Here is a 22,016-nt window from a genome sequence, read left to right on the forward strand (position 1 = left end):
TTTCCAATCTTTGGGAATCTCAGACGACACGAACGAGTGGTTGAACAGGCTAGTAATAGGGGTGGCAACAATTTCGACAGATCATTTTAGAAAGAAAGGGTCCAGATTGTCTAGCCCGGCTGATTTGTAGGGGTCCAGATTTTGCAGCTCTTTCAGAACATCAGCTGACTGGATTTGGGAGATGGAGAAATGGGGAAGGCTTGGGCGAGTTGCTGTGGGGGGTGCAGTGCTGTTGACCGGGGTAGGGGTAGCCAGGTGGAACGCATGGCCAGCCGTAGAAAAATGCTTATTGAAATTCTCAATTATAGTGGATTTATCAGTGGTGACAGTGTTTCCTATCTTCAGTGCAGTGGGCAGCTGGGAGGAGGTGTTCTTATTCTCCATGGACTTTACAGTGTCCCAGAACTTTTTTGAATTAGTGTTGCAGAAAGCAAATTTCTGCTTGAAAAAGCTAGCCTTGGCTTTTCTAACTGCCTGTGTATAATGGTGTAGGATGGTTTCGAGCTTCCCTGAAAAGCTGCATATCACGTTCGATGCTAATGCAGAACGCCATAGGATGTTTTTGTGTTGGTTAAAGGGCAGTCAGGTCTGGGGAGAACCAAGGGCTATATCTGTTCCTGGTTCTAAATTTCTTGAATGGGGCATGCTTATTTAAGATGGTTAGGAAGGCATTTATAAAAAATAACCAGGCATCCTCTACTGACGGGATGAGATCAATATCCTTCCAGGATTAATGACTCATGGTGTAATTGTAACAACTTACAGGAACTCAAGTTCTTCTGTTCACCTGACCTAGAATTCCTCACAATCAAATGCAGACCGTAATCAATCCCAAGAGAATTCTCCTTGGTTATTGTCACAGCTGTGTATATCCCCCCTCAAGCCGATACCACGACAGCCCTCAAGGAACTTCACTGGACATTATGCAAACTGGAAACCATATATCCAGAGGCTGCCTTTATTGTAGCTAGGGATTTTAACAAAGCAAATTTGAGAACAAGGCTACCTAAATTCTATCAGCATATTGACTGTAGTACTTGCGCTGGCAAAACTCTGGATCACTGAAACGCTAACTTCCGCGATGCATACAAGGCCCTCCCCCACCCTCCTTTTGGCAAATCTGACCACAACACTATTTTGCTCCTCCCTTCCTAGAGGCAGAAACTCAAACAGGATGTACCCGTGTTAAGAACTATTCAACCCTGGTCTGACCAATCGGAATCCACGCTTCAAGATTGTTTTGATCACGCGAACTGGGACAAATTCCGGGTAGCCTCAGAGAATAATATCGACGTATACGCTGATTCGGGGAGTGAGTTTATAAGGAAGTGCATAGGAGATGTTGTACCCACTGTGACTATTAAACCTACCCAAACCAGTAACCGTGGATACTAAAAGCACGAAACACCGCATTTAGCCATGGAAAGGTGACTGGGATTATGGCTGAATACAAACAGTGTAGTTATTCCTTCCACAAGGCAATTAAACAAGTGAAATGTCATAGAGACAAAGTGTAGTCGCAATTCAATAGCTCAGACACAAGACGTATGTGGCAGGGTCTACAGACAATCACGGACTACAAAAAGAAAACCAATCATGTCACGGACACCGACGTCTTGCTTCCAGACAAACTAAACACCTTCTTTGCCCGCTTTGAGGATAATACAGTGCCACCAACGCGGCCCGCAACCAAGGACTGTGGGCTCTCCTTCTCCGTGGCCTTACTCCGTGTGAGTAAGACATTTAAACGTGTTAACCCTCGCAAGACTGCCGGCCCAGACGGCATCCCTAGCCGCGTCCTGAGAGCATGTCCAGACCAGCTGGCTGGTGTGTTTACAGACATATTCAATCTCTTCCTATCCCAGTCTGCTGTCCCCACATGCTTCAAGATGGCCACCATTGTTCCTGTACCCAAGAAAGCAAAGGTAAATTAACCAAATTACTATCGCTCCGTAGCACTCACTTCTGTCATCATGAAGTACTTTGAAAGGCTAGTCAAGGATCATATCACCTCCACCTTACCTGTCACCCTAGACCCACTTCAATTTGCTTACCGCCCCAATAGGTCCACAGATGATATAATCACCATAACACTGCACACTGCCCTATCCCATCTTGACAAGAGAAATACCTATGTAAGAATGCTGTTCATTGACTATAGCTCAGCATTCAACACCATAGTACCACCCAAGCTCATCATTAAGCTAGAGGCCCTGGGTCTCAACCCTGCCCTGTGCAACTGGGTCCTGGACTTCCTGACGGGCCGCCCCCAGGTGAAGGTAGGAAACAACATCTTCACTTCGCTGATCCTCAACATTGGGGCCCCACAAGGGTGTGTGCTCAGCTCTCTCCTGTACTCCCTGTTCACCCATGACTGCATGGCCAAACACGCCTCCAACTCAATCTTCAAGTTTGCAGACGACACAACAGTAGTAGGCTTGATGACCAACAATGACGAAACAGCCTACAGGGAGGAGGTGAGAGCACTCAAGAGTGTGGTGTCAGCAAAACAACCTCTCACTCAACATCAACAATAGATGATCGTGGACTTCAGGAAACAGCAGAGGGAGCACCCCCTATCCACATCGACGGGACAGCAGTTGAGAAGGTGGAAAGTTTTGAGTTCTTCGGCGTACACATCATGGACAAACTGAAATGATCCAACCACACAGATAGTGTGGTGAAGAAGGCGCAAAAGTGCCTCTTAAACCTCAGGAGGCTGAAGAAATTTGGCTTGTCACCTAAAACCCTCACCAACCTTTACATATGCCACAAGAGAGAGCATCCTGTCGGGCTGTATGGCCCACAATCACAAGGCTCTCCAGAGGGTGGTACGGTCTGCACAACGCATCACTGGGGGCAAACGACCTTCTCTCCAGGACACCTACAGTACCCAATGTCACAGGAAGGCCAAAAAGATCAAGGACAACAACAATCCAAGCCACTGCCTGTTCCCCCCGCTACCATCCAGAAGGCGAGATCAGTACATCTGCATCACAGCTGGGACCGAGAGACTGAAAAACAGCTTCTATCTGTGATGACTGTTAAACAGCCATCACTAACACAGAGAGCCTGCTGCCTACATACAGACTTGAAATCATTGGCCACTTTAATAAATGGATCACTAGTCACTTAATAATGCCACTTTAATAATGTTTGCATATCTTGCATTACTCATATCATATGTATATACTGTATTTTATACCATCTATTGCATCTTGCCTATGCCACTTTGTCATTGCTCACCCATATATTTATATGTATATATTCTTATTCCATCCCTTTACTTAGATTTGGGTGTATTCGGTAGTTGTTCTGGCATTATTAGATTAATTGTTAGATATTGCTTCGCTGTCGGAACTAGAAGCACAAGCATTTCGCTACACTCGCAGTAACATCTGCTAACCGTGTGTATGTGAACAATAACATTTTATTTGATTTAGCTAAGATATTGAACGTATGATGTTGACGTGATCAGTCCAATCAAAGCTACTGTACATATAACATGATTTGACGTCATTTTATCTGTGGCCAATGACCTTTAGCCTTCTTGGATGGGCACTTCTAATGTAAACTCTATGGCAGCACCCAAGGGGCTAGAATTTTCTAGCTCTACCCTTAGACTTGGCGGTGACGTAGTGTCCCCATGAGTGACAGAACACTGAGCCAATCATGGCGCAACGCTCCATATTTTCTGCTGTATTTTCACCCTTTGCCTTGATGGCAGCTTTGCACACTCTTGGCATTATCTTAACCAGCTTCATGAGGTAGTCACCTGGAATGCATTTCAATTAACAGGTGTGCCTTGTTCAAAGTTATTTTGTGGAATTTCGAGACTTGCCTGGGCCAAGAAACAATGGAAATTAGACTGGTGGAAATCTGTCTTTTGGTCTGATGAGTCCAAATTTGAGATTTTTGGTTCAAACTGCCGTGTCTTTGTGAGATGCAGAGTAGGTGAACAGATGATCTCCGCATGTGTGGTTCCCACTGTGAAGCATGGAGGAGGTGGTGTGACGGTGCTTTGCTGGTGATAGTCAGTTAATTATTTTGAATTCAAGGCACACTTAACCAGCATGGCTACCACAGCATTCTGAAGTGATACACCATCCCATCTGGTTTGTGCTTAGTAGGACTATCATTTGTTTTACAACAGGACAGTGACCCAAAACACACCTCCAGGCTGTGTAAGGGCTATTTGACCAAGAAGGAGTGATGGAGCGCTACATCAGATGACCTGGCCTCTACAATTACCTGACCTCAACCCAATTTATGGCAGTTCCTTCAATACTGTTGGAAAATCATTCCTCGTGAAGCTGGTTGAGAGAATGCCAAGAGTGTGCAAAGCTGTCATTAAGGCAAGGGGTGGCTACTTTGAAGAATAACAAATATATTTTGATGTCTTCACTATTATTGTACAATGTAGAGTATAGTAAAAGAAAAAAAAACTTGAATGGGTAGGTGTGTCCAAACTTTTGACTGATACTGTATATATACATTTTAAATCCCTGCCCCCGTCCCTGCAGGCCTTTTTCCTTTTGGTAGGCTGTCATTGTAAATAAGAATTTGTTTTTAACTGATTTGCCTTGTTATTTTTTTTTTTTTACAAATATATTATTCACCATAGCCTGTTGTTTAGAAAACATATGCTTTATGGCTTTTCAACCTCTGCTATATTGTGGATTCAGAGCTATCTAATACATCTCAGAGGGTTTTCTTTAATGGAAGCTTCTCTAATGTCAAACATGTAGGGTGTGGTGTACCGCAGGGCAGCTCTCTAGTGTCTTTTATATTTTCACCAATTACCTGCCACTGGCATTAAACAAAACCTGTGTGTCCATGTATGCTGATAATTTAACCATATATGCTAACATTCAAAAGTTTGGGGCCACTTAGAAATGTCCTTGTTTTTGAAAGAAAATCTAATTTTTTGTCCATTAAAATAACATCAAATTGGTCAGAAATACAGTGTAGACATTGTTAATGTTGTCAATGACTATTGTAGCTGGAAACGGCTGATTTTCTTCATGGAATATCTACATAGGCGTACAGAGGCCCATTATTGATCATTAGAAAACCCTTTTGCAATTATGTTAGCACAGCTGAAAACTGTTAAACTGCAATAAAACTGTCCTTCTTTAGACTAGTTTAGTATCTGGAGCATCAGCATGTGAGTTCGATTACAGGCTTAAAATGGCCAAAAACAAAGAACTGTCTTCTGAAACCCTATTCCATTCACAGAACAGCGCAAACTGGCTCTAACCAGAATAGAAAGAGGAGTGGGAGGCTCTGGTGCACAACTGAGCAAGAGGACAAGTACATTAGAGTGTCTGGCCTGTCTCCTGATAGCGCCTCCATGCTCTGGACACTAGGCTGACAGACACAGCAAACCTTCTTGCCACAGCTCGCATTGATGTGCCATCCTGGATGAGCTGCATTACCTGAGCCACTTGTGTGTTGTAGACTCCGTCTCATGCTACCACTAGAGTGACGGCACCGACAGCATTCAAAAGTGACCAAAACATCAGCCAGGAAGCATAGGAACTGAGAAGTGGTCTGTGGTCACCACCTGCAGAACCACTCCTTTATTGTGGGTGTCTTGCTAATTGCCTATAATTTCCACCTGTTGTCTATTCCATTTGCACAACAGCATGTGAAATTTATAGGTCAATCAGACTTGCTTCCTAAGTGGACAGTTTGATTTCACAGAAGTGTGATTGACTTGGAGTTACATTGTGTTGTTTAAGTGTTCCCTTTCTTTTTTTGAGCAGTGTATTTCAGTCTCTCTTGGCTAAGAGTTGAGGAGAGACTGACTGTTTCTTATGAAAAGAAAAAGTGATGCAATGTGTTGAACATTTCAAATTGCTTGCAGTCAACAGACACAGCTCTGACACACACTTACCCCACCAGCCATGCCACCAGGGGTCTTTCAGTCCCCAAAACATAACAAAGTCACAAAAGCGTAAATTTTTATATAGAGCCATTACTGCATGGAACTCCATCTCATATTGCTCAAATGAACAGTAAACCTGGTTGAAAAAAAACCCAGATAAAGCAACACCTCTCGGCACCACGCCTCTCCCCTATTTGACCTAGATATTTTGTGTGTATGTATTGATATGTAGGCTGTTTGCCATTCTTGTCTATTAATGTTCTGTATTATGTAATGTTTCATGTTTGTGTGGACCCCAGGAAGTGTAGCTGCTGGTTTTGCAACAGCTTATGGGGTTCTTAATAAAATACTAAAAACAATGGCTCTCATAACTATTCTTGGAGTGATTCTGCGATCAGTGTGTACTGGCCTCCTGTGTTACAGCTTCTGACACCACCGTCATCCACACACACACACAACCCTGTCATTTCTCCAGGCTTGGCCGCCATATACAGCCATTGTGTCCCTGCTCTGCTGTTCCGGTGCTGTATTGTATTGTGGGGCAGTTCTATAGACTTGAATCATTCAGCTTGCCCTCACCTCAACCCTGAGCCTTGGCCATGACCCAAATGGTTCTCTGTCTGTCTGGACTGAGTCCAGCTCCAATACTTAAAAAAATGTATCCTTCCTTCCTTTTCATTGAGCCAACTGATCCAACAACATTGGATGGGTGAAACCAAGGGTCTCACTACAGTACAGGTGTAGCGGACACCAGCTTTTGACCTGCTCTGACAGGGGACAGCTAAAGGTAGTCCCTGAGTCTGGTGAGAGACTAACTAAATCTGTCATAAGATCTGCTCTCACTTGCCAGGTTGTGTCAGATCCGTGTGGACATAGGAGAGGACAGGAACAGGCCACTTTAGACTGCGCTGCTGGTGGAACAGTGGTGTCAGAGCGGAGCAGGAATTGAGTGGAGAGCCACCGTCTGCCCTGGAGGCAGCATGTCTCTTTCCCACACACACTAAGCAAGTAAGTTTCGCATGGCCCAGTGCCCCAGGTGGGCGGGATTTGTTCATTCTTGAGCTACCGAGGGGCGCAGCGGTCTAAGGCACTGCATCTCAGTGCTTGAGGCGTCACTACAGACACCCTTGCTCGAATCCAGGCTGTATCACAACCAGCCGTGATTGGGAGTCCCATAGGGCGATGTACAATTGGCCCAGCGTCGTCTGGGTTTGGCCGTTGTTGGCAGTCATTGTAAATAATATATTTTTCTTAACTGATTTGCCTAGTTAAATAAAGGTTAAATAATTGGTCCTGAAGTAAAATCCCTACCCACCTGGGACAGCAAGCCATGCAAAATGACCTTTCCCTCTATCCAAATCTGTGCAAACAGACTGGCACACAGACATTTTTTATTCTTCAGACGTGAGGTTGAATCTCTGCTCATGTAGTGGGTGGGAGGTATATGTATTTATTCAGAGCACTGGTTTAAGGTGAATGGCACCTTAAACCAGAGTGGGAGTAGGTATTTTTTACTAAGATTTCTCCACTTAATTAATTACATTCATATTTTTGGGGGGTATAATTGATTAGATACTTATGCTAAGGTGAGTCAGCTAAGAGTTGAGGTGTTGCATTAATTCAGAAGTGTCAACCAAATGAACAACCACAATCTCAAGACAGAATGACTTATCCTACATCACATCAAAAATAAATAACATACATTTAGATGTACTGTTTTTGTATGAAATGAATCATGACAATATTACAGTACATCTAAATGTATGAAATGAATCATGACAATATTACAGTCTTGCTGTTTTCTTCTTTCGTCACCTAAATAGCCGTGCTCTAGCAGGCTCTTACAGAGCTCTATCCAGAACCACTGTTAGACCACACTGAAGGTCTTCCACTGGACCACAAGAGCCACGCTGGAGTTAGAAGTTGCCACTAACCACAGGTCTAGAATAACATGATTCAACACTAAACTTGAACCATTAGGAGGATTAAAAAAAAACCTGACCATGGACCACTGTTTAGGGGCAACTTCTAACTACCTAGTCCAATGAACCACACTGGATGTTTAACAGCAAGACTGGTCATGTTTCTCCATTGAAGCAAATGCCCTCTATATCCCTATCAGAGTATCAATTTCTTCTTTATTATTATAATACACAACCCAGTCGACCTAAATAGTTCCCAAACCACACGTCGAACCTCACAGTAACACTCGTTTTTTGTTGCAGTTAAACGTACCGCCACCATCCCTACACCTGTGTGTGTGTTAGTCCTGGGTTGCTATTGCGCTATTTTGTACTGCCTTAATTACTGGGCTCTGACTATAATGGGATTACAGTTCTATACGAGTTGACCATGTTACTCTGACAGTGTGAGAGAATATTTATGTTTAATTGACGAGGTTACTTCTGATAACATGGTCACAGTACAAAAATATGTATTCATTCTAGGTACGGGAGGCCCTTGCTGGCCCAATCCAAAATTGGAAACCAGTCATTGAATCCTTTGTACAAGCCAAACCATCAGTTTAAATAAGCAAGCAGAATAATATTTACCATGTTGTTATTAATATCATGGTCAAACACAAACATGTCAAGGAGGTATTTAACCTTCTATCTCTGGTGTATGATGGAATAATAATGTCTGTGCTATTGATTCCAATGCTGAGATGTGCGTGTGTGTCTGTGTTGTTCATTCCTTGTCTCCAGACCATCTCGTTTCCTCTTGATTCTCTTTGAGAGGCTCAGATGAGGAGTTGTGCTGGGGCAGCTGGGGCTGTTCGTAAAGTACCTCACCCTCAGAGGCTGTTGAGAGGAGGGGGGGGTAGAGCTGGGAGAAACAGCACTGAATAAACAGACTGACTTCATCCCAAATGCCTCCTTTAGTGCACTGCTTTAAGCGCTGGTCAAAATTAGTGCACTAAATTAGGAATAGGGTGCCATTTAGAACTCTTCCAGAGGAAAGCCAAAGAGAAGGGAGGCCGAGGGGGGCTCAGGGGTTCCTATAGCCGGAGGTAGTTCTGACACAGAACTGAACAGCAGGGGGGACAGGCTGCTGTATGTCTGTATGCCAGATCACCCCCCCACACAGGACCCAGGGACCCAGTTTGTGTGCTGGACTGTGTATCACATTAGAGTTAGAGACATGAAGGCATTATTTAAATCCACTATGTATTATTGAGGACCCAGATATTTTCAAGGCGTTGCTTAGTCTTAAATGAACCACACATGCAGACAACGAAAAGACAGACACTCACAGGCCAGGAGTTTCCTGCTAGGAATGGTAACAAGAGAGAGACAGAGGGTGTTATACCACAGAGTAGCAGGGAACATGAGTCTCAAATGGCAACCACATTCCCTACATTTGTACAACTTTTGAACAGAGTCCTTGTGCCCTGGTCAAAAGTAGTACACTATACAGGGAATAGCTTGCCATTTGGGATGCAGAATTATGTATACAGAAAGGTGTGTGTCTGACAATACAGTAGTCTGAACCTTGATGCTCAGTCTAGATTTATTTTTAAATCACAGAGACAAGACAATTTCAGAACAAAGTTCAATTGAGCCGCCTAGTTTCAGTGCCATTCTACAGGCAAACTTGTTTTGTCTTGTTTAAATTAGACTGAGCTTATGGTGTGTGTACCTGCGGAAGCTCCGCAAGAACGCAGTCCACGGCCCACATGTCGACGCCCACCCCATGCATCCTGGCACCGAACAACTCTGGAGAACGACGCCACCTGAGAGAGCAAACATTGTATCAAACACAGTGAGTGACACATTAAATGCTATTTAAAAAAATATAAATAAATGGACAATAAAGACTTTGAAATGGAGTTTGAGAGTGACACCTACAGGTGACTGACTACCTGGTGAGTGTAGACTGTAGGGCTGCCGAGAGTTTTAGTCAAACAAAAATCAGATCGCTTCAGCAGCCCATTCTCATCCAGCAGCAGGTTATTGGGCTTCAGATCGTACACAGTGTTTACTATGGAGAAATATACAGTTGAAGTCGGAAGTTTACATAGACCTTAGCCAAAAACATATAAACTCAGTTTTTCATTCCTGACATTTAATCCTAGTAGAAATTCCCTGTCTTAGGTCAGTTAGGATCACCACTTTAGAGAATTATTTATTTCAGCTTTTATTTCTTTCATCACATTCCCAGTGGGTCAGAAGTTTACATACACTCAATTAGTATTTGGTAGCATTGCCTTTACATTTTTAAACTTGGGCAAAACGTTTAGGGTAGCCTTCCACAAGCTTCCCACAATAAGTTGGGTGAATTTTGGCCCATTCCTCCTGACAGAGCTGCTGTAAATGAGTCAGGTTTGTAGGACTCCTTGCTCGCTCACGCTTTTTCAGTTCTACCCACACATTTCCTATGGGATTGGAAGTCAGGGCTTTGTGATGGCCACTCCAATACCTTGACTTTGTTGTCCTTAAGCCATTTTGCCACAACTTTGGAAGTATGCTTGGGGTCATTGTTCATTTAGAAGGCCCATTTGCAACCAAGCTTTAACTTCCTGACTTTGGCTTGAGATGTCTCAATACATTCACACAATTTTCCTCCCTCATGTCGTCATCTATTTTGTGAAGTGCACCAGTCCATCCTGCAGCAAAGCACCCCCACAACATGATGCTTCACGATTGGAATGGTGTTCTTCGGCTTGCAAGCATCTCCCTTTTCACTCCAAACATAACAATGTTCATTATGGCTAAAGAGTTCTATTTTTGTTTAATCAGACCAGAGGACATTTCTCCAAAAAGTACGATCTTTGTCCCCATGTGCAGTTGCAAACTGTAATCTGGCCTTTTTATGGCGGGTTTGGAGCAGTGGCTTCTTCTATGCTGAGCGGCCTTTCAGGTTATGTCGATATAGGGCTAGTTTTACTGTGGATCTAAATACTTTTGTACCGGTTTCCTCCAGCATCTTCACAAGGTCCTTTGCGGTTGATCTGGGATTGATTTGCACTTTTCACACCTAAGTACATTCATCTCTAGGAGACAGAACGTGTCTCCTTCCTGAGCGGTATGACGGCTGCGTGGTCCCAGGGTGTTTATACTTGCGTACTATTGTTCGTACAGATGAACGTGGTACCTTCAGGCATTTGGAAATTGCTCCCAAGGATGAACCATACTTGTGGAGGTCTACAATATTTTTTCTGGAGTCTTGGCTGATTTCTTTTGATTTTCCCATGATGTCAAGCAAAGAGGTACTGAATTTGAAGGTAGGCCTTGAAATACATCCACAGGTACACCTCCAATTGACTCAAATGATGTCAATTAGCCTATCAGAAGCTTCTAAAACCATGACAGAATTTTCTGGAATTTTCCAAGCTGTTTAAAGGCACAGTCAACTTAGTGTTTGTAAACTTCTGACCCACTAGAATTGTGATACAGTGAATTATAAGTGAAATACTCTGTCTGTAAACAATTGTTGGAAAAATGACTTGTGTTATGCACAAAGTAGGTGTCCTAACCGACTCATCAAAACTATAGTTTTTTAACAAGACATTTGTGGAGTGGTTGAAAAACAAGTTAATGAATCCAACCTAAGTGTATGTAAACTTCCGACTTCAACTGTAATTGATTTATAACAAACGTACATTTGTTAATTTACATAAAATACAATTACAAATATAATTTCTGAAGTGGAGACGAGTCTATCACACCTAACTTTACCTGACACAAGCACCTATGAGAAGGTGTGTATTGTATGACAGTGTGTGGTGCATGTACTCCAGGCCCAGTAGTCATCACTATGAAGCCTTTGATGTTGGCTGGAGTCAGCACCAGAATGGTATCTTTAATCCCCACCTAGAACACAGGAGAGAGTTAGACCAGGGTGTCAGCCAGTCTCTCAATAGTCTACCTTTTCTTAACTCCAAGGCTGAAGGTCCACATACAACAAATCGCCTCTCGGGAAAGCACAAGCACCAGAGAATTTCAGCTCAACATCTCTATGTAGACACAGGCTATCAAATCCTCCTCGTATTTCAGTCTTCTGTGTCTGAGCTATTTATCTGTCTGTCTATGATTTGATAATTGCCATTAGATCATCCTGAGAGCTACGGAGAGGGTGGTATTGATTATTTAAGAGCAGCTACCACTCCTTAATTATGGCTCTAAGGGGGTCTGTTTTCCTACTCTCTAACTGAGTTTGATGTATTGGCAGTGAAACTGGGCACTCATCTGGAGCCATCTGGCAGACACAGACTCATAAATCCAGAGCAAATGGGAGAGAGAGACAAGGAGAGAGAAATAGGGATGGGCAGAGAGAGCGAGAGAGAGGGACAGAGTGAGGCAGAGACACAGACAGACAGATCCCCCAGGACCAGAGCTGGCCCTACAGAAATCCTAAGAGAGAGATAGAAGCAAACTAATACCATAGCTCTCAGGCTGCTCCCTCTCTGGTTCTCTCTGGGCACCAGCCAGTCTTTGATGTTCGGTATGACTGAACCCATATCTGTGCCTCAAGGAGGACATCACAGAGAGCTAACAGAATGAACAGAGTACTTGTCTATAAAGGGACCCTCTTGCATATCCAACAGAACCTTCGTACTTTGAATTAACCCATGAATCCCAAGCACTGGATGGAGTATCCCTCTAGTGGCCTCTAGTGCCCAAGGTCACTTTTAGACTAAAGCCGTGAACATCAGCATTTACTGGGGCCAGTTTCCTGGACAGAGATTAATCCTAGTCTTGGAGTAAAAAGCCATTTGGTGGAGTTTTTCCACTGAGCAAGCTTTTTTTAGTCCAGGACTAGATTTAATCTGGGTCCGGGAAACTGGCCCATATGGCCAAAACCTACAGCGCAGTTTTACCTCCAGGTCTGTCTCCATAAAGTCAAACACCAAGCTGATGTTGAATTTATGTCCAAATACATCAAGGAGCTGAGAAATAGACACACAATGGACACACATTGATGTAAGTGTAGGGACATATGATATTGTGCTTTCTTGAGAACATGACATTTCACAGTAAAGGTGATGGTAGCTGCCCAATGGTGACTATTCAGCAGTGTGATGATCTGGGGGTAGAAGTTATTGGCCAGCCACAGTTTTTGCCATGATGCTCCTATACTACCCGAGTCTGAGTGATAGACGTGGGGAGAACATACTGTGTCTCGGGGGGCTGAGGTCTTTGATGATCTTCTTGGCCTTCCTGCAACACCTGGTGTTGTAGGTGTCCTGGAGGGCAGGCTGTGTGCACCCATTGATGGGTTCAGCTGATCGTGCCCCCTCTGTAGAGCCTTGCAGTCAGCGGTGGTGGAGTTACCGTACCAGGCTGTGATGCAGCCCAGTATGCTCTTGATGGTGCTCCTGTAGAACACGGAGGGCCTGCAGGGCCAGGCCGCTCTTGCACATTCTTCTGCCGTCTCTACGGCGGCTCTGTTGATGAGGGTGTGCCCAGCCTGGTTCCTCCTGAAGTCCAGAATCAGCTCCTTTGTTTTGCTGACGTTTAGGGAAAGGTGGTTTTTCCTGGCACCACACCGCCAGAGTGCCTACCTCCTCTATGTAGGTCTTCTTGTCGTTGTTTGTAATCAGGCCTACTAGTGTCGCATCGTCAGAAAACTTGATGTTGGAACTTTGTGAGGCTACGCAGTCCTGGGAATACAGGGACTTTGGCAAAGAATAGTCTACAAAACTTAGTCCACTCTGTTCATAACAGAATCTAGTTTTGGGAACAGAAAACTGTACTGTGATCAAATGTTTCATCAATGAGAAAATTTGCTAAATGTCAGCCAAAATCCATCTACTCCCACTGCCGCCACTGGGCTTCCTCTCATAACCATGGTGAGTGGAAATGCCAACCGGATGCTTCAGGTGCATACATCCAGTGAAACATCGGGCTCAATGTTCTGTGGTTATACTTCCCAGGTTTTACCCACATGGGCATGTGTTAGGCCTACACAAAAACCTTCAAGGAAAAACAGGTGCTCCTGGTAATTACTTTGAAGCATTCCTCACAGACTTTAGAGACATGCTCTTACCTTTTCGATGGCAACTATCGTGTCGTTGGTATTGTCTTGTACACAGTGGCAATGTGGGAAGGCAGGAAGAACAACCATATTCGTTGGTAAGTAAAACAGAGAGAAACACTAGCACCAACTTTAAAAGTGACAAACAGATACACGCAGCTAGCTAACTTATCAACAAACCGAGCTAACCTTAGCGTTGCTAGATAATTACTCTCATTTTGAAGGTGTTGCCTTTGTAGCAACCGGCTAAACCATTCATTGTCCTAACTAGTAATCAAGCTTTTCTCTTAATCTATACAGCGCTAACCTTAACAAAACGGCTCATACGAAAAACCCAACAATGGCAATATTATCATGTTTCTCATTACCTAACCCTCTCCCAGAGAATCGAGTTTTTCATATATTTTTTCTCTGGACTTTACGCCAAGCGCCACGATTTCAAACTGTAATTTATCCAACTTCCGGCTTTGTTAATTGTCCGTACGTATTTCCGGGTGAAAGGATGTATGTGTTGAGAGTTATGATTTCTGAACAACAGCGCCATCTGTTGATTACTGTAAACCTGAATCTTATATAGATGTGATTATAATCTAACCTTCAAAACAAAGAGCAACGACAGGTTGGTTGGTCGATATGTTATGTCCGTTTGTCAAAGCATGTATTTGTAATATGGCAAATTATTTGATGAATGTATATTTTGTAATGACTGTTTTATACAAAAATTGCTATTTTGAAGGCTACAATTTATGATCATATTTTTTTCATACATTTATTTATGTTATACTGCTTTAGTCTATTCATTACTTAAAACAGTTGGTGCCAGTCACAGCTATCAGGCTTTTTTTACTCACTCTTTCTAAATATTTGACAGTGATCCCCGAGACATGTCTCTTTCAGAATTGAAACCTGTGGGATATATGCACCAGTGAACACATACACAGCTCCATGGCTTCTTTCAGCTCAGTCATATACTGTATATGCATCAGTGAACACATCTCCACTCTCAAAATTTCATCTTCTACATCCCATCCCAGAGGATTAGACATGGGCCTGCCCCTCTGACCCTCACAAAGATAGATTGACATAGACCCCCCCCCACCCCCCACACACACACACCCTTCATGTTTATGTAGAGCTTTGTGAAATATGCTGCCTCTAGCTCCCCCTTATATGGCCTCTCTCTCTCACTCTCTCTCTCTCTCAGACACTCAAATTCATGCAGACTCCTTGGTCCTTATGTATGCATATAGTTGCCTCATGTTAAAGCTACATGACAGACATGAATGACAGGAGCATATGTGCTCAAGCAGCTGGGATGGGGTGGGGGAGGAAAGAAAGAGAAAGGAAGAAGGAGAGGAAATAAAGAGACTAGAGAGAAAGTGATGCACGGAGGATGTAGAGAGGGAGAGGAGAGGAGGAAAAAGTGAAAAGTACCAGAACATCAGCATCTGCTGCTACACCCAGATATAATAGCTAGAATGGTGCTGGAGGGAATAGCAGCCATTTTACGGACTCTTGATCAATTGTACTATTTTGTGTGTGTTTTTTGACTGAAAAAAGCTTCTGGAAGTCAGAACAGCGATCACTAACCTCGATTTGGATGAGGATTTCTACTTCAATGAGTCGGTGGCAAAGGACATACTGCTCATCCCGAACCAGGCCCAAATCCACGACCTTCGAAAAAGGATGAGGTGGCGTTATAGAGGTCGGCGTGCGGGATACCTGACGGGACTACGTCGGACTACGAGACTATTGACAAATGTGCAATCACTGGAGAATAAACTGGGACCTATCATGGTCCAAACATACCAACACAGTCGTGAAAAGGGCACGACAACAGGAGGCTGAAAAGATTTGGCATGTGCCCTAAAATCCTCAAAAAGTTATACAGCTGCATTATTGAGAGCATCTTGACTGGTATGGCAACTGCTTGACATCCGACCGTAAGGCACTACAGAGGGTAGTGCGTACGGCCCAGTACATCACTGGGGACGAGCTCCCTGACATTTAGGACCTCTATACCAGGAGGTGTCAGGGGAAGGCCTGTAAAAATGGTCAAAGACTCCAGCCACCCAAGTCAGATTGTTCTCTCTGCTACCGCATGGCAAGCAGTACCGGAGCGCCAAGTCTGGGACCAAAAGGCCCCTGAACAACTTCTACCCCAAACCATAAGACTGCTGATAAGACTGCTGAACAGTTACTTCCCAGACAGAATCCGTCAATTTAAGCTATAGATATCTCTTTGTTTGCATGGGCTGCATCCGCATCCGCCTATGTAAACCTTCCGCATCTGCGATAGAAGGTGGCCGAGCGGTGTTTATCAGACCGCTGACAACATGGAAATCGGTCCTCTGACAAAAATGTCTGGAGCATCCGAAAGGTTTGGCAAACTAATGGAACAACTCTATGGAAAGATGAGACTCTCATGTACATGATGCTGTTCTCTGTTTTGCTCTACGACCCCCACAAGTGTCACAGAACTCATCTGAAGGTAACCCATACAAACGAATGAAAGTATGGAGTTAGTTTTGTGCCAACAAAATAAGGGGTTAAATATGTGTAAAAAAAAAATCTATATATTTTTTTCCTGAGCTTTCTTATATATCATAGATATAGGACATACACTTAAAAAACATTTTTTTTTTTACTGTCTCATGCCATTTATGAATGTGTTATTCAATGTGTTTCTATGGGCTATAGCAGTAGAGGCCAAATCAATATTTTATCAAATAATTTTTTAATACATTACCGGTCAAAAGTTTGGGGTCACTTAGAAATGTCCTTGTTTTTGAAAGAAAGCACATATTTTGTCCATTAAAAATAGCATCATATTGATCAGAAATACAGTGTAGACATTGTTAATGTTGTAAATGACTATTGTAGCTGGAAATGGCTGATTTTTTTATGGAATATCTACATAGGCGTACAGAGACCCATTATTAGCAACCATCACTCCTGTGTTCCAATGGCAGGTTGTGTTAGCTAATTTAAGTTTACTGAACTGCAGTGTATATTTTTTTGACACCTAAAGGGTTCCTAAAATGTAATATCAAATAACTAAATGATCCATGGGTTTGGTCATTTGTAAATCTAAATTGAATAAATGATGATAGATACATAGGAAGTTTCTGCATGAGTGCTTTGTAAATGACCACAAGAAAATGCCACTCTCTCCTTACATACAAAGAGGCCCAACTCACTTTTTGATACAAAACACAATGGTGAGTTCTGTAACCATCACCAGTAATAAACCTAAGGGCAAAATGGAAAACAACATATAGTGGATAATATCCCCAAAATCTAAAATAGACATAAAAGTGGCATGGATCATTTCCTTCCTATTAACAAAAGTCAGACATGATTTGTTTCTGTAAAATAAATCAACTTCAACTTCTTCATCAGCTCAGTGACAGCTCAGCATCTACCTGAGCGTGGACCACCAGTGACAACCTGAGAGGACTCACTGCGTTTACACAGCCAGCATGATGAAATGAATGAGCTCATTGAAGCAGAATAGAGGACAGAGCCTCAGTCTTCTCATCGGTTGCTAATTCACCGGGTTCCCACCTCAGGCCAACCATGACCAGAGATCGGCAAGATCCGCGTCAAACCCCGACCATAGATTCTCAGGATCAGCATCGACCCTTGACCAGGGATCACCGGGATCAACGTGGATTGCCAGTGACAACCAGAGAGGACGAGATTGATGAGCTCATTGAAGCAGTCAGGAAGATGGAAGGTTCCTACAGTCCACCATCACCAGTAGTTACCTGGACACTGAGCGTCTCATTCAGTCCTACAACAGTTCTCTCTTCTTACATCTGAAAGATGTCTTAGAGGGGGAGAACAGGGACCCGTGAAACCAAGCTGCCAAGCAGTTAACAACATCATCTCAGAGATCGTCATGCAACAGATACTACATCAGAAGCGACAGAATGAGGTTCTGTGGTGCCAGCGTGACCAGCTCCGCAACCCCAGACGTCAGAAGATGCTCAAGACGTTGCGCCCTTCCACATCAGCTTCACCATCAGCCCCGGTCTCAGATCCGGCTCCTACTGTGATGCCCCTCCCAGCGGTTCTACAGCCTTCTCCAGAGCCAGAGGAGCTACCAGAGCTCACCCTGGGGGAGCACCCCACCACTGTGCTCCAGCCCCAGCTGTGCCGATCTAGCCTGCTCCGACCATGGAGCTCAAGTTAGTAGTGGCGCCTACTACAGTCGCTCCTGCTATGTAGCTTTAGCTATACACTCCAACTGCTGTGCTTCAACCAGCTGCTGCCATGGAGTCTCAACTGGGGCACAATGGTACCATCGGCATCTCCAATGACAGAGGTTCTGCCGATCCCCATTCTGTATCCAAGATCTATCCTCACCTCCCTGTTTGTTTGTGAGCAGGAAGACCTACAGCCTTCTCCATGGACAGAGGAGCTGCCTGAGCTCACCCTGAGAGAGCACCATACTCCTACTCCTGCCCGACACCTCTGAATGTCAGTTGGTCCAGGAAGGGTGCCCTTCCTGCAGCTGTAGGCGACAAGTCCAGCCCTGCCACTCAGACCTCTCCGGTCCCTTTCTGGTGTAATCTGCCTAGTCCAACCTTCTACATCCAGCCTACTGCTGTCCAAAGATGTCTCCCTCCGACCTGTGACATCCAGCCTGCTGCAGTTCAAAAACGTCTCCCTCCTACCTGTGACGTCCAGCCTGCTGCTTCCTCCCTGGGAGCCCCCTCCAGTCTTTGATGCAGTGGCTTGGTCCAGAATTGGGGGACCCTCCTGATGTTCCTGTGGGGGACCCTCCTGACGTCTCTGTGTGGGACCCTCCTGACGTCTCAGTCGGGAACCGTCTTGACATCTCTGTGGGGGACACCACACACCCTGGTCTGGTGACCTCAAGCACCTTTGTGATGGGGCGGCCAGACGCACAAAGAGACAGGACTTCTGTTTGACCGGTTGCCCATCTTGCTCCTGCCTCGGTGAATTACCCCAAGTCTTTACTTTATCCCTCTCAGTGACTACTTGCCCTTGCTGCCCTTTGCAATTGTTTTAAAATCTCTACAACACCTTTGGTGGTGGCTGTAAAATAAAGTTCCTAATAAAGTTATAAAGTTCTGGTTCTAACCAAATATAGTACCGGTTCATATTGTTCCTTTCTGTTTATTTTTAAAACTCTGATATATATATATATATGTTTTTTGTACATTCAGCTCGACATTAAATGACTTCACCAACCAGTTTGGATAGAGCTGCTTGTTGTGGAGCGGGTAAGCAATCTGATCTGTATAGGACAGTCGTTATGATGAAATTGTACTTTTCAGTAACGGCATGGTTTAATCATAATGAAAGACAAACACACACACTGTGTTGCCAGTCACAGTGTAGGGTGCGAGATGTGACATTTTGAGGGTGAGGAGAGAGCGAGAGAGGATTGAGGAAGCTTGCCTTGATGCGCTGGGCCTCTTGTTATGACATGCATCATCTGAATTAGACCTACAGAATTATACCTACGGAAGTGCGGCTTCTTTGGAAGAACTTTGAATGTCTTTGAACTTCCATGTTGGTTTAATGTTGGACCAGAGCAAACGCTAGCTAGATACCAAGCTTGTGTGTGCAGAGCAGCACTAGAATTAAAATAATTTTGTAGTTAATAAGTCCAATAAAATCAAACATTATTCGTCACATGCGCCGAATACAACAGGTGTAGGTAGACCTTACCGTGAAATGCTTACTTACAAGCCCTTAACCAACTATGTGGTTCAAGAAAGAGTTAAGAAATTATTTACCAAATAAACTAAAGTAAAAAAATATAAAAATTAACACAATAAAATAACATTAACGAGGCTATATATATGTAGGTAGGGGTAAAGTGACTATGCATAGATAATAAACTGCGCGTAGAAGCAGTGTAAAAACAGTCTATGACTTGGATGACTAGAGTCTTTGACTATTTTTTGGGCGTTCCTCTGACACCGCCTAGTATATAGGTCCTGGATGGCAGGAAGCTTGGCCCCAGTGATATGCTGGGCCATATGCACTACCCTCTGCAGCGCCTTACGGTCAGATGCCGAGCAGTTTCCATACCAGGCGGTGATGTAACTGGTCAGGATGCTCTCGAGGGTGCAGCTGTAGGAAGAGGATCTGGGGACCCATGCCAAGTCTTTTCAGTCTCCTGAAGGGGAAAAGGTGTTGCCGTGCCCTCTTCACGACTGTCTTGGTGTGACTGGACCATAATAGTTTGTTGGTGATGTAGACACCAAGGAACTTGAAACTCTCGACCCGCTCTACTACAGCCCCATCGATGTTAATGGGGCCTGTTCGGCCCGCCTTTTCCTGTAGTCCACAATTAGCTCCTTTTGTCTTGCTCACATTGAGGGAGAGGTTGTTGTCCTGGCACCAAACTGCCAGGTCTCTGACCTCCTATAGGCCGTCTCTGACCTCCTATAGGCTGTCTCATTGTTGTCGGTAATCAGGCATACCACTGCTGTGTCAACAGTAAACTTAATGATAGTGTTGGAGTCGTGTTTGGCCAAGCAGTCGTGGGTGAACAGGGAGTACAGGAAGGGACTAAGCATACATCCCTGAGGGGCCCCAGGGTTGAGGATCAGCGTGGCAGACATGTTGTTGCCTACCCTTACCACCTGGGGGCGGCCCATCAGGAAATCCAGGATCCAGTTGCAGAGTGAGGTGTTTAGTCCCAGGGTCCTTAGCTTAGTGATGAGCTTTGTGGGCACTATGGTGATGAACGCTGAGCTGTAGTCAATGAACAGCATTCTCACATAGGTGTACTTTTTGTCCAGGTGGGAAAGGGCAGTGTGGAGTGCGATTGAGAAACTTATTCCAGCCAGCTGGAAATCTTGTAAATTGCCTGCCAGCTGGCAATTTTGTAAATGACATCGCTGAAGTCAAGGATCGGTAGGATAGTCAGTTTTACGAGGGTATGTTTGGCAGCATGAGTGAAGAAGGCTTTGTTGCGAAATAGGAAGCCGATTCTAGATTTAATTTAGGATTGGAGATGCTTAATGTGAGTCTGGAAGATGAGTTTACAGTCCAACCAGACACCTAGGTATTTGAAGTTGTCCACATATTCTAGGTCAGAACCGTCCAGAGTAGTGATGCTAGTCTGGTGGGCAGGAATCGGTTGAAGAGCATGCATTTAGTTTTATTAGTATTTAAGAGCAGTTGGAGGCCACGGAAGGAGTGTTGTATGGCATTGAAGCTTGTTTGGAGGTTTGCTAACACAGTGTCCAATGAAGGGCCAGATGTATACAGAATGGTGTCGTCTGCGTAGAGGTGGATCAGAGAATCACCAGCAGCAAGAGCGATATCATTGACATATACAGAGAAAAGTGTAGGCCAGAGAATTGAACCCTGTGGCACCCCCATAGAGACTGCCAGAGGTCCAGACAACAGGCCTTCCGATTTGACACACTGAACTCTATCTGAGAAGTAGTTGGTGAACCAGGCGAGTCAGTCATTTGAGAACCAATGCTATTGAGTCTGCCGATAAGAATGCGATGATTGACAGAGTCGAAAGCCTTGGCCAGGTCGATGAAGACGGCTGCACAGTACTGTCTTTTATCTATGGCGGTTATGATTGCTCTTTGTAAGTTCCGCCTCCAGCCAGTGAGTTGAGGTATTTGACATATTGTTGCATATTATAATATGTCTATTTCTACCGTTGTAGAACCACTATCTACAGTTATTCATTGATGTCAGAGTGGTGTGTGTGTGTCAAATCAAATCAAATTTTATTTGTCACATACACATGGTTAGCAGATGTTAATGCGAGTGTTGCGAAATGCTTGTGCTTCTAGTTCCGACAAAGGAGTAATAACCAACGAGTAATCTAACCTAACAATTTCACAACAACTACCTTATACACAGGGATTAAGAATATGTACATAAAAATATATGAATGAGTGATGTTACAGAACGGCATAGTCAAGATGCAGTAGATGGTATAGAGTACAGTATATACATATGAGATGAGTAATGTAGGGTATGTGAACATATAAAAGTGGCATTGTTTAAAGTGGCTAGTGATACATGTATTACATAAAGATAGCAAGATGCAGTAGATGGTATAGAGTACAGTATATACATATGAGATGAGTAATGTAGGGTATGTAAACATTATATGAAGTGGCATTGTTTCAAG

The 22,016-nt window shown here is 44.0% G+C and overlaps 1 long non-coding RNA gene across 1 annotated transcript; it reads right to left on the minus strand.

Annotated features, from left to right (window-relative positions):
* Positions 1–8,257: 8,257 nt before the first annotated feature.
* Positions 8,258–14,344, minus strand: LOC109896005 (uncharacterized). The gene is made up of 5 exons (XR_002256061.2): positions 14,236–14,344; positions 13,880–13,914; positions 11,569–11,703; positions 9,753–9,871; positions 8,258–9,623 (listed from the first exon to the last, which is right to left on the minus strand). It is a non-coding gene; the product is annotated as an uncharacterized LOC109896005 (long non-coding RNA).
* Between the last annotated feature and the right edge of the window lie 7,672 nt (positions 14,345–22,016).

The sequence above is a fragment of the Oncorhynchus kisutch genome, linkage group LG8, assembly GCF_002021735.2.
Source record: "Oncorhynchus kisutch isolate 150728-3 linkage group LG8, Okis_V2, whole genome shotgun sequence".
Lineage (NCBI taxonomy): Eukaryota > Metazoa > Chordata > Actinopteri > Salmoniformes > Salmonidae > Oncorhynchus > Oncorhynchus kisutch.